Below are 12,704 nucleotides of genomic sequence, written 5' to 3' on the forward strand. Positions count from 1 at the left end.
GGATGCAGCTAGATGGGCAACGGCAATGGATTATATATTCTCAATATATTCTCAATATATTTATGTCATACACCTTGCTTTGCACAATTGCAGCTGGTTTTATGTAGAAACGCATGGATTTGTGATCCACAATGGCAATATCTGTAGCGGTACAAAAGCTTCCAATGAGAGAAACTGGGCGGATTGAGGGTGTTCCTTGCTGAGTTCACATTAGGCACATGCAATATGCAAAACAAATTATGAACCAAAAACAAAAGACATTTGACAAAACAACATGAACCAAATTATCTAGTTGTCTTAACTACTTGCATTAGTGATTGTTCTATTAGTGTAGCCTTGTACTATCCCACACATATTTACATTATTTTCATTACAATAGACTAAAAAACAACCAGAATAACTCCAGTTGTAGTGGAACAAAAAGAACCAGCAAGTAGAGGCTTAGAGTTCCAAATTGGCTGGAAAGTCACAGGTTTTCCAAGCATAGTCTACCAGTGGGTCTGTTTATTATCCCCACAGATGAACAAGAAAATATCACTGGAGCAGCTGATTGATACTTAGCTGCCTGGCTATAATGGTTGGCAGTAGTAAGAGTACTCTTGTTGGTTTACCAGTCAGTCGTGGATGCTTCTGCGCATACATAACCTAGCTTGACTGTCCAAGCATGCACAGCGGTGCTGGAAGCCCTGAATTGCCAAATAAATAAATAAAATAATTAAAACATTAAAAAAATATTATTATTATTATTATTGTTACTATTATTATAATCCATCCTTAAAAATGTGCTTTATTTCAATAAATAAAGCATTCTTTCAGTGAATATCCCCTGCTATCACCAGCTTACCAACGTGTACCTATGCTGTCCTTGGTAAATAGGCTTCCTTGTTAAATAGGCTTCCCCCAAAGTTTTGCCCATAGTCAGCCATTGATTGATTGGTAGAAGTCCTAACTTGGGCTAAAAACACATGGTTTTGCTGGAGAAAGGGCCTTTCTCCCGTTTATAAATAAGCTCCTCTATCTCTTAGAAGTTTGTAACAAGCACACACTACATTTTCATAACAATAATGTTACCACGTCTGAGCCATAGAAAAAAAATAATTCCCTGTAAGTATGGTTTTGTTAAGAGTGCAGTTAACATCTTATTTCATGCTCGCTTACGTCAGTTCAGGTTCACTAAGAATGTTCCTGGTTAGAGACATGTGTCAGGGGAGATTCCTGGAAATTAGATCCCTGATCACCTTGGCTTGGCTTTTAACACTTCCAGGAATGTCTATAGCAGTTCCTGTCAATCATCAGCCATGTGCTTGTGCTGAGCTGGGAATAGACAACAATGTGAGAGACAGGGTAATGGTTAGATTATATCCCCAGCATAGTATTGTGAACACAAATTCTCTTGCCTAGCAACTGCAAAATAAAAACAACTCCAAGGTAGGCTAACCAGATCAGCCATGTAAATCTGGACATGCGTGAATTTAACGCAATTAGTTCACATGCATTCTACATGCCTGCCTGCATTGCAAGAAGTCCAGAAAGTAATGACAACTCTTAGAAAATGAAATTGAGGGCAGGATTCAGAGTCGAACGTAAGCGTAACTTGCATTTGAAAAAAGGTGCATGTAAGTGAATATATATGTACGCTGTATTCAGTTGAAGAAGTGTCCAGGTCTGAATGAGTAGCTTGACAACAGACACACCTCTCAGAGACTTACGTCTACCTTGCAAACATGTACAAAAGCATTTTATTTTATGTGTTATGAATGTAATTGCTATGAAGCATCATTTAAACATGAATAAAGTAGCTACTACTGCAAGAACAACTTTTTATTTCTACATATTTTTTATCCTTGCTACAACATACCTGTCAAATTCCAATCTATGGACAAGCGGCTACTAAAATCTGAATAAGCATCTGCGATTCATTAGTAACCCCCTAATTACAAGCAGTTCTCTAGTTTGGGTATTCATCATCATCATCCTGCCTCTTATCACCCACAAATACAACCACTTTTTCAGTCGTATCTGCGACTATGCCCGAGTCTGAATCCGAACGCTCAAAACACGCCCTTACTGTGCATGGCTTACAGTATGTCAGGCATAATTAGTGGTAAGTGCCAAAAAGGCTCAGGTCTGAATAGCCACAATTGCATAGGTTTACTTCCTGAGCATGGACAGTGTGAAAAAATGCAAAGATATGCTACACAAATGGGAGAATGTCTCACTCTGAGTCAGGCCCTGAGTGACTTGCTATTTACTATAATCATTTATGTTTACAATCAGCAAAAGGCACCTATATGCTTTATCATTTTATTTTTCCTTTTTTAGTAATTGTAATGTTCATTATGTATCTGAGAGATCACGGCTGTGTCTTCTTCTCAACTGACATATCCTTTAGGGAAATGCCACGCAAGCAATTAAAATTATGGGTCTTAGTGTGGCATAAACAATAAAGCAGTGATACACAGTAACGAATGGAGACTCAGAACTAATGTTAATATGCTCCACTATGGTTGGTTCTGATTGTCCATTCATTACTATGTACCAGTGCTCTAGCTAGCATCACTTGTGTGACATTCCCGTTATAGTGGTTTATATGTATTTATATATTAATACATGCATTTTCCTTCTAGGATTTGCATTGTAAATCCATTCTAAATGCATCTCTTCTGGATATAGCAGATAAAAAAACATAGGTGCTCACACAGATGGAGCACAGTCCAGTGTCTGAGCAGAGGTCAGCAGGAGGCTATACAGGAATGTTCAATACCAGGCAAATGGTCATGGCAGGTGGCAAGCCAGAAAATTGAGGTCCAAGCAATATGCTAGAGTAGTGGATCCAGAGAATGGTCAAAGGTCCAAGCAAGAAGTCTGGACAAGTGGCAATTGTGAGAATGGTCAGAATCAGGCAAAATCAGAACAAGAACCTGAATCAGTGCCAGGCAGCAAAGGGACCCACAACAAGGAAACTGCACCTATCATAGACAGTGATGATTACAGCTGCATGCACTAAATGTGATATTTGCTTTCATTGTATAAACTGCACAAGAAAAATGCAGTTTAGATCATTGATTGGCAACAGCCAGCACTAGGTCTGTATGTGGCCCTTCGAGAGGTATGTGGCCCTCCGTGCCTTCTCCTGTGGCCCCCAACTCCTTCATGCTTCAATGTCAGATTTGTTTACTACAGCTTGTAACACTCGTTTCAAATGCCTGCTGATATGTAACTCATACTTGCCAATGTCCGGGAGACTCCCGAAATTCGGGTCGGTCTCATGGACTCCCGGGAGAGCTAGCAAGTCTCCAGCATCCCGCTACTGGCTTCCAAAAATGACATGATTTGCGGTGAATCGCGTCATTTTGGCCCCGCCCCCGCGACAAGCCGACATTTACATCGCGGGGCGGGGCCAAAATGATGCATTTGCCCTTCCCCTCTCCCGGAAATAACTTTGTGAAAGTAGGCTAGTATGATGTAACTGCAGCTCAGAGTCTCTTTCTTTGATTAAATATATTGTTTTGTAATTTTTCTGCTAAACAATTTGCAGATTATTAGTTTACTAACCTCTCTACAGATCTGCAGAACATTGGACTACTACAGAACATTACGCTGCTGCCACTTCCATTTGTTAGAGTGATATTTTGCAAAGTATCTCACACTCAAAGTCTACCTGTTTCATACACACCATGGGGAACCTATATTTAGCCTATCAATATGAGCAAATACTGACATCAGTGAGGTGTGCCTCATGCTTATGAATGTACCTACCAATGCTTTTGACCTAAGTATCCCATGTTCCTGTTACTACCGGTAAATTTCACCACTGTCTCCCAAAAATATCTGGCATCCACCTAGTAGGATGGCTGGTTAATGAATATGCAACTATATTTTAACATTGTGCTGTAATTGCCTCTCTCCTTTCTATACTTCTCTGTGCAACAAACATCACAAGTCAGCAGGTTAGATTCATTTACATATCAATGGAAGGTAACACCAGCACTGTAGAAGTGTTTCCAACCTTAAACTAACCCTCAATGAATCCTCACAAGTTGTGTGGGGGAGTCACAACTAACACATGTCTCAATCTATTCAAAAGCATATGTTTATTGGGAGCAAGTTAAAGCTCCAGACAAAAGAGGATCACAACCCCCCTAGATTTGTGTTGTGTAACACCAGACAGACATTTGTGTGTATTAGTGTATTGAGACAGGTAGTTGTTGTATATGTGCCCCACAGCTACATTTTTTTGCGTATTACATTTTGTCTGCAGACTGAAATTGAATTATTTAAAATGAATGTAACACTCTGTACATAGAAATGTACACATACATTATAATGTCCAGCCCACAGGCTTTTGGTTTATCTCCCAAATGTCATTCATTCTTTTGAAGGCCCAGTCCCCCTTCCATTTCCAGGGCCTGATTGTCCAATAGGCTGTCTAGGCTGCAGCTTAGGGAGCGAGGTTTTTGGGAGTGCAAGATTTATGGGGATGCAAAATAGTGCCAGGGAGAGGCATAAACTGAAATCAGTTTTAAGACATAAGAGCAAACTTGTTCTCCAAAGTAAAAAGAAAACATGAAAGAAAAAAGTAATAAGGATTTTATCTTAATGTGGCAAGGCTGAAGACAGTGAATCATACTCGGTGGGTGCATGAGGATAAGCCAGTAGGAGAGACAAGGGCAACAACAGGAGCAGGCGCAACAGCCTCCATCCTTAAGCCTTCACCTTCTGTAGCGCTCGTTCACTCCTCTGTTCCGCTAAACAGTCCTGTTTTTAATGAAAACATCATGCGTGACAAAGATTCCCATGACCCGTTTATGAAGCCAAGTGCAGCTGAGTTTTGAAAACGTGCGAACATAAACACTGGTAGCGAATTGGTGAGGAAAGACGGATTAAATTAAGTAATAGTTTGTTTTTGCCTTTCACGTTTTAGCCTAAGGCCGCCTAAATAATTGGGCCCTTTTCATTTCAAACTGTACATCTCTTTAAGTCCTGTATGGATAAATTCTTCATTTATGTGTCACTGAATATACTTTTCTTAAATAAATATTCTTGCCCTCTTACCCCCTTAGATTATTCTGCCTAGACCCCTCACTTTCTGTGTGACACCCCAGGGAAGCTATATAGTCTGAGGCAGATAATGAGGCAATGTTTGAAGGATAAATAAATAATAATACATAATAATAATAATAATGACATACTTTGAAAGATTACCCATATTGAAAACAATGTTATTAATTTAAGACCACAACCATTATTGAGTATTGCATGAGGAAAATGTAATTTGTTATAATAATTATCAGATGAGTTCAAGAACTATGCAAAATATCCATCTTTACATATATACCTTAGTGTCTAATAGGTGAAAATGAATTACCTGACCAAAACAGACATAAACAGTCTATTTATAGAAAGCAAAAATACCTTAGCCCCGGGGTGACTCTCAACAAAAACAGAATAATCTCCTCCATCACCTGGCACTTTTCTGTAAACATTTGAAGTCAGGCCCTTCAGTATTTTCCTTTAATACACTAATCCATGTCACAAGTAATCACGTGCCCTGCAAGAAACTGGTTTAATTAAGTTTGCATCATTTTTGTGACATGGACTAACAAAAAAAAAAACTAACTTGGCCCAACAGAATACAATAGTTGTTTAGGTTGAAAAAGACACAAGTTCCACAACTTTATTTCATCCTCAAAAAACAACCAAACAGTAGATCCAGTGGCTGCTCATATTTTTCTCATGGGTACGTGGTTAGTGTCTCACCATCGATCAAACACCGAGTCTGCATGACGCAGCAGATGGGTCATGAGCGATTACAATCACAGTCACTGCAGATTCTGATTCACCCTCCTACTCACCCCCACCCTCTGCAGCAACTTTAAATTGGTGGATGAAAATCTTTACCACTTTTAGTGGTGATGGAGCTATAAAGTGGTGAAAGAGTGCATTCACTACTTTATATCACGTGTTGTTATTTTCTGTTTTGTTAGCAATATTGTTGGTGATATTAGTCTGTGGCCGTAAAATGTTCGGCACTCTGGGAAAAAACTAACAGGCCCTTATGTAATCCATATGGATCCCGTTGTTTGGCACTTGGCAGCCCCATTGTAGTGAAATTTGCCAGCGGTAAGCATTCAAGCTTGGTCCTAGAGTTGTCTGATCCTTCCCTTGAATGCAATGGGATTATAGAGATGCAAAATTAATACACAATAATTTAATTCACAGCTTTTTAATTTCCCTTAGTAAACCTCCAGTATGATTATTGTGAGACATAAAGATAGAAATCATTATCAGTGTCTCTAAGAATTTAGAGCATAGTGTAAAATATATATTTTTTGGAAGGAGCATAATTTAGAGGCTTGTGAAGCCAGGGCTGGATGGTGGGTGCTGTTAGTTTCTGATCTGCTTGCAGGGACTATCTTTAGATGATTAGAACATTAAACCTTGAGATAAACTTTAGACCTGAGTGGTAACTGTTGCTGTGTAAACTGCACAAATTTCTGCCTCCCACTCCACATGACCTGAAGATTGAGAATGATTTATCAATCCATATCTCCCATCATTCCTGAACTGTAAACCATCATCTGAGATCATCAGATTGCCCATTGTCCTCTGAGAAGGTACACATTCCTCTGTTGTATCCATCACCCGGTTTGGTGTTTTCAGAGGCAGATGGTGCATTTAAACTTCCAGTTGCTGTAGAGAAAACAGTGGCTTGCAGTCTCACTCCTCTCGCACATAAATCTGATGTGGTTTTATGTTGTAGCTCTACTCCCTAACAGTTCTGTCCTGTTTATAGTTATAACCAGACAAGAGGAGACCCATATGGACTGATAGAATCCTCTGATCAACTTGTGTCTCTATAGCCATGGTGTAACTACAAATCTCAGCATGGAAGGACTTGTAGTTTCACAATAAATAGAGAAAATGATTCTTAAAATTGGCATGCTGGCATTTCTAGTTCTAGTTCACAGTAAGTGATGAGTCACTAGTTACCTAAATCAATTCTAGAATTAAGAGCAGATTTTCAGTGCGCCCAGGGCACTTATAGGAGGTGAGGGCATGAAGAAGTGCACAGGTGGCTCAATTTTTTACCATATTACATTAATGTCAGGCACCGTCCCTGCATCACGACCATGGAGCAGGTACGGCTGCCTGTCACTTCCGGGCGAGGGTGCTCTGTTGCTAGGCAACAGAGAAGCAGTCTCCCCCATCAGTCCGAGTGCCGCCTGAGCAAGCGCCCCATTGCTAAGCAACGGGGTGCTAGTTTTGGCTCTCGGTTAATGGTCTGTGACATCACTAACCTGCTGACATATCAACTCCAGGGCTCCACTTTTTAAACCTGACTCTGGCACCATTAGGGTGCCAGAGTATCAGGTCAATTCCTGCCTCCAGCGTTCCTACTAGTGATTACTGCTATACCTCCTGTTTTGACCCGGCTTGTTCTGTGACTACTCTCCTCGATCCTGTTTCTACTTGTATGCTCTCCTGGTTTGACCTCGGCTTCTCTGACCATTCTTTTGGATCTCCCTTGATACTGCATTGTCCTACTGGCTCGACCTTGTTTGACCTGACCACCCTCGTCACTACTACACTGGTAACTGTCTTGGAGAACTGCGACCTGCTCACTTCTTGCAGCGAAGTCCAAACTACCTTGCGGGGGTCCCTGGCAAACACCCAGGGTCCATTGGACTCCGCGCCTCCCTGTACAGCTGAGCTAATACAAGTTAGTAGCTCCATCTAGCTCGCAGCCCTGACAGTATACTCTGGCACCATGGATGGACAGGGTGCGCGAGATCTGTTACTTCATCTAGCCCAGCACATGGAGCAACAAGAATCTAACCAAGCTCAGTTGCTTAAGTCGAGAATTTTAGGAAGGTATTCGATGAACCAGGTCTTGTTTCATCCGCTGCTTCTAGCCTGATCCTCAAGGATCATTGTCTGCCGGTCAATATGCCGTTCAGTTCCGGACCTTAGCCTCAGAGTTAAAATGGAACAATGAGGCCCTGATAGCCATCTTTTGGCAGGGTTTATCTGATCGTATCAAGGATGACCTTCCATCCCACGACCTTCCTGCTAACCTGGATTATCTTATCTCCATCAGTATTAAAGTGGACATTCGTCATCAGGAACGCTCCGTAGAGAGGGATAAAGCTCACCGGGCTCTTCCTCGTCTGACTCCTCATTTCCAAAATCCTGCTTCTCCTGTAGAAGAACCCATGCAGATTGGGCGCTCTTATCTTTCTCGTGAGGAACGGGAACACTGTATTAAGAATCACTTATGTCTTTACTGTGGGGATTCTGAACACCTACTCGCTTCCTGCTCCAAGAGGCCGGGAAACACTTTCTCCTATACAATAGAAGGGGGTTCATGTTCCCTTAAGAATGCGGATTTTCTGTTGCCAATTACCCTCATTTCTTCGGATGACTCCTTTTCCTGCTCTGCTTTTGTTGATTCTGGATCTGCAGGAAACTTCATTTCTGCCACTCTAGTATCTAGACTCCATCTACCTTACCATCCCTTGCTGCAACCTCTGGTTCTCACTGCACTGGATGGTAACCGCTTCAACAACTGTTCCATCTCCTGTATTACGAGTCCGGTCCGGTTGCAGGTAGGAGTTGTTCACATGGAGTGGAGCATGTTCCTCATTCTCCCGCAATCCATTAATCCTATAATTCTGGGGTTACCATGGCTTAGGACGCATACACCGCTAGCCTCGAGCCCAAGTGACTTCTTGGGGTTCCTTCTGCATGGAACATTGCCTGTCCAAGGTCCTTCCTTGTACTTCACAGATTCCTTGTTTGTCTCTATCTTCCTAATTGGCTCTTCCTGAACCCTATATGGAGTTTCTGGATGTTTCCAGCAAAGCTTCATCTGAAAGAGTGCCGCCACATGAGATTGTAGCCTATAATCTGATACGCATCCGCAAAGGCGACAAATGGAAAACCGCATTTAATACTCGGGATGGTCATTATGAGTAACTGGTAATGCCCTTTGGGCTTTGCAATGCCCCTGCGGTTTTCCAAAAATTTGTAAATTAAATTTTCGGTGACCTACTATACCACTCCGTGGTAGTCTACTTAGATGATATTCTCATATTTTCTCCTGATCTTTTCACTCACTGCAACCAAGTCAAGGAGGTTCTTTCCCGTCTACGGTCCAATCGCCTTTACTGCAAGCTTGAAAAATGCCTGTTCGAACTCTCTCAGGTACCCTTTTTGGGCTATCTGGTCTCTAGGTCAGGTCTCCAAATGGATCCGGCGAAAGTGGAATCTATTCTTAACTGGCCTCAACCCAGGGGCCTCAAGGCCACCCAACGCTTCAGTGGGTTTGCTAATTACTACCGCCAGTTTATTAAAGGATTCTCTACATTAATTGCACTAATTACCGCCCTTACCAGGAAAGGGGGTTCTTGTAAACCCTGGCCTTCTGATGCAGTGACTGCCTTTAAGACTCTCAAAGAAGCCTTTATTGCTGCTCCAGTTCTCAAACAGCCTGATCAAGGCAAACCTTTCTTTCTCGAGGTTGACGCCTCCTCTGTTGGCATTGGGGCAGTTCTCTCACAACAATCCCTCTCTGGATTTTTTGAACCCTGTGGCTTCCTTTCTAAGAATTTTTCTTCATGTGAGAAAAACTACGGCATCGGGGACAAAGAACTTCTGGTCATCAAGGCGGCATTGGAAGAATGGAGCTATCTTCTGGAGGGTGCTCAACACCCAGTTACCTACTGTCCAGGTACTAAGAATTCTAGAGCTGATGCCTTGTCCAAATCTTTTGACCCTTCTGACATTATTTCCTCTTCCGCTCCCCAGACCATTCTAAACCTCATCAAGGTTGTGGCCTTAATAGGTTCATCAGTGGATACTCCTCCTATTGGGCGCTCGTTTTTAAGATCGTTTTTAAGCCCTTACCTTCGTTCCAAAGTTATGAAGTGGGCTCACGACTCTAAATTTTCCGGCCAGGCTTGGGCCAAGAAGACTATTGCCCTTCTTTTGAGACATTACTGGTGGTCTTCTCTTCTGATGTCCGCAAGTATATATAAGCCTGCCATACCTGAGCTCGGCATAAAGTTCCCAGGCATCCACCTTCTGGTCTTTTACAACCTCTTCCTACTACAGACTCCCCATGGTCCAGCATGTCCATGGATTTTATAACAGATTTACCTCAGAGTCATAGTTACAATACCGTTTGGGTGGTGGTGGATCGTTTCTCTAAAATGGCTCACTTTTATTCCATATAAGGGTTTACCTTCTGCCTCTGAACTTGCTCATCTATTCATAAACAACATATTTCATCTCCACGGTTATCCACAAGACATCATCTCAGACCATGGTGCACAGTTTATTTCAAGATTTTGAAGGTCATTTTGTAAGAGTCTGGGGATTGATCTTGAATTCTCCTCCGGTTACCACCCACAGACGAATGGCCAAACCGAACGGGTAAACCAAGACCTGGAAGCCTTTCTACGATATTATTCTTTTGAACACCAATTATTCTGGAGTGATCTCCTTTGCTGGGCTGAGTTTGCTCACAATAATCATGTTCATACCTCTACCGGATTCTCTCCTTTCTTTACCGTATTTGGCAGGCATCCTGTTCTTCCCAGTCTGGCAGAGGTTCCTGTTTCTTCGGTTCCCACAGTTGATACTTTAATTTGCTTCTTCTCTCTGATCTGGAGTAGGACTCAAACGAGACTCTTTGAGACCGCTCAATGCTACAAACGATTTGCTGATCATCATCACAAGAGTTTGCCGGTATTTCAAGTGGGGGATCGCGTTTGGCTGTCTGCTCGCAATCTCAAACTTCACGTCCCTTCCATTAAGTTGGCTCCCTGATTCATTGGTCCATATTCCATCTCACAAGTTATCAATTTGGTCTCTTATAAACTATGCTTACCTTCCTCTCTTAAGATCCACAATACTTTTCATATCTCATTACTTAAACCAATGGTCATCAATAAATTCTTTAAAGAACCTCCTCTCCCCTCCTGTTAAGACCTTGAGTGGTGATGAATATGAGGTTGAAAATATCCTTGACTCCCGTCTCCTTCAGGGTAAAACTCAATGCCTGGTCCATTGGAAGGGCTACGGGCCAGAAGAGAGATCATGGGTCGATAAAGTAGATTTACATGCCCCTCGTATATTATCTGAATTTATGAAGAGAGGGGGAGAGTACTGTCAGGCACCGTCCCCGCATCGCGACCATGGAGCAAGGACGACTGCCTGTCACTTCAGGCCGAGGTAACTCTGTTGCTAGGCAACAGGGAAGCAGTCTTCCCCGGCCGTCCAAGCGCCGCACAAGCAGTCGCAGTAGCGCGCCCTTTGCTAGGCAACCTAGGCAACAGGACGCTAGTTTCGGCTCTGCTGGTTTGACCTCGGCTTCTCTGACAATTCTGCTGGATCTCCCTCGGTACTGCATTGTCCTATTGGCTCGACCCGTTTGACCTGACCACCTTCGTCACTACTACACTGGTAAACATCTTGGAGAACCGCGAACTGCGCACCTCTTGCAGTGAAGTCCAACCTTCCCTGCGGGGGTCCCTGGTAAAAACCGGGGGTGCGTTAAACTCCGCGCCACCCTGTACAGTAAGCTAATACCAGTTAGTAGCTCCATCTAGCTCCCAGCCCTGACAATTAATATCTATGACATCAGATTATGCGGACATAAAGGGGCATTGAAAATGTAAAATGGCTGCTCGACTATAAACTTTAAAAACTTCAGTTCCAGAAGCACACTAAGGTGTTAATTTGTTAAAGGGTAAAAAGACCTATTGCCAACAAAAAGCAGTGGTTTTCAGCAGTATTTTCTCATTTTGCCCTATACATCAAGGGGATACCGCCACAACAGCAATAAACTCGCTGGTGATAGATTCCCTATGCCTTTACTTGTATCACCACTTTATTTGGGCTTTCAGTTCCAATGCTCATGCATGAGCCAACTAGTTGTCTCACGCATGCGCATATCTATAAGGACTTGCCCAATGAAGCTGTATATTAAACCTATTATTGTTGGCCAGTATCACCAGGACAACTGAGGATGGCTCAGCTGCCTTAAGAGTATTTTGATAAAGTGCGATGATAACAGTATTTTTTATATCTACAATAAGCTGCGATAAAAATAATACATAATGATGCATTTTGATTAATATATCATTATATTACTTATGTCTGAGCATAAACATGATTTCCTGTAGTATACTGTGTCTTTTAACAATGTCATTTAAATTGTTTCACAACCTAATCTGGTTAATGAAAAACATACCACTTATATTTCTGACATTGAATGCTATTTATTAATATTGCCGAAAAGTCCAAATCTGCATTAAACCATAGTGACCCACCAATCAGATATTGCTTTTATTGTAAAATTTACACTATACAGATAAAAGCTAATTGTTAATTAGTGGTATAATTTTGTAACATATTTGCACCTTTGAACAATATTGATAAACCTCACTTTTTATCCCATTGCACTTTGGTGAAAACTGTATAGTTATATATTTTTGTTAGTGTCAAAGTGTGTCAGAGATTATAAATGTATAACTACATGAATAAATAATAATAATATTTTAACTTGTGTGTCAGAAAATAGTATTAGATATAAATAAACAATAGGTGTGATTAAGTGATTAATGCTATATATATCAATAAATAATAGACAAAAACCAATATCTATACAACATCTAAGAGTTTTTTCAATGTTGTGC

At 41.6% G+C, this 12,704-nt stretch overlaps 1 protein-coding gene across 1 annotated transcript in view; it reads left to right on the forward strand.

Moving 5' to 3' along the window:
* The window catches only part of CASS4 (Cas scaffold protein family member 4), an 87,315-nt gene that overhangs the window by 32,232 nt on the left and 42,379 nt on the right, over positions 1 to 12,704 (forward strand). The gene's annotated exons all lie outside the window — the stretch shown is intronic.

Source organism: Mixophyes fleayi, chromosome 6 (genome assembly GCF_038048845.1).
Source record: "Mixophyes fleayi isolate aMixFle1 chromosome 6, aMixFle1.hap1, whole genome shotgun sequence".
NCBI classification, from domain to species: Eukaryota; Metazoa; Chordata; class Amphibia; order Anura; family Limnodynastidae; genus Mixophyes; species Mixophyes fleayi.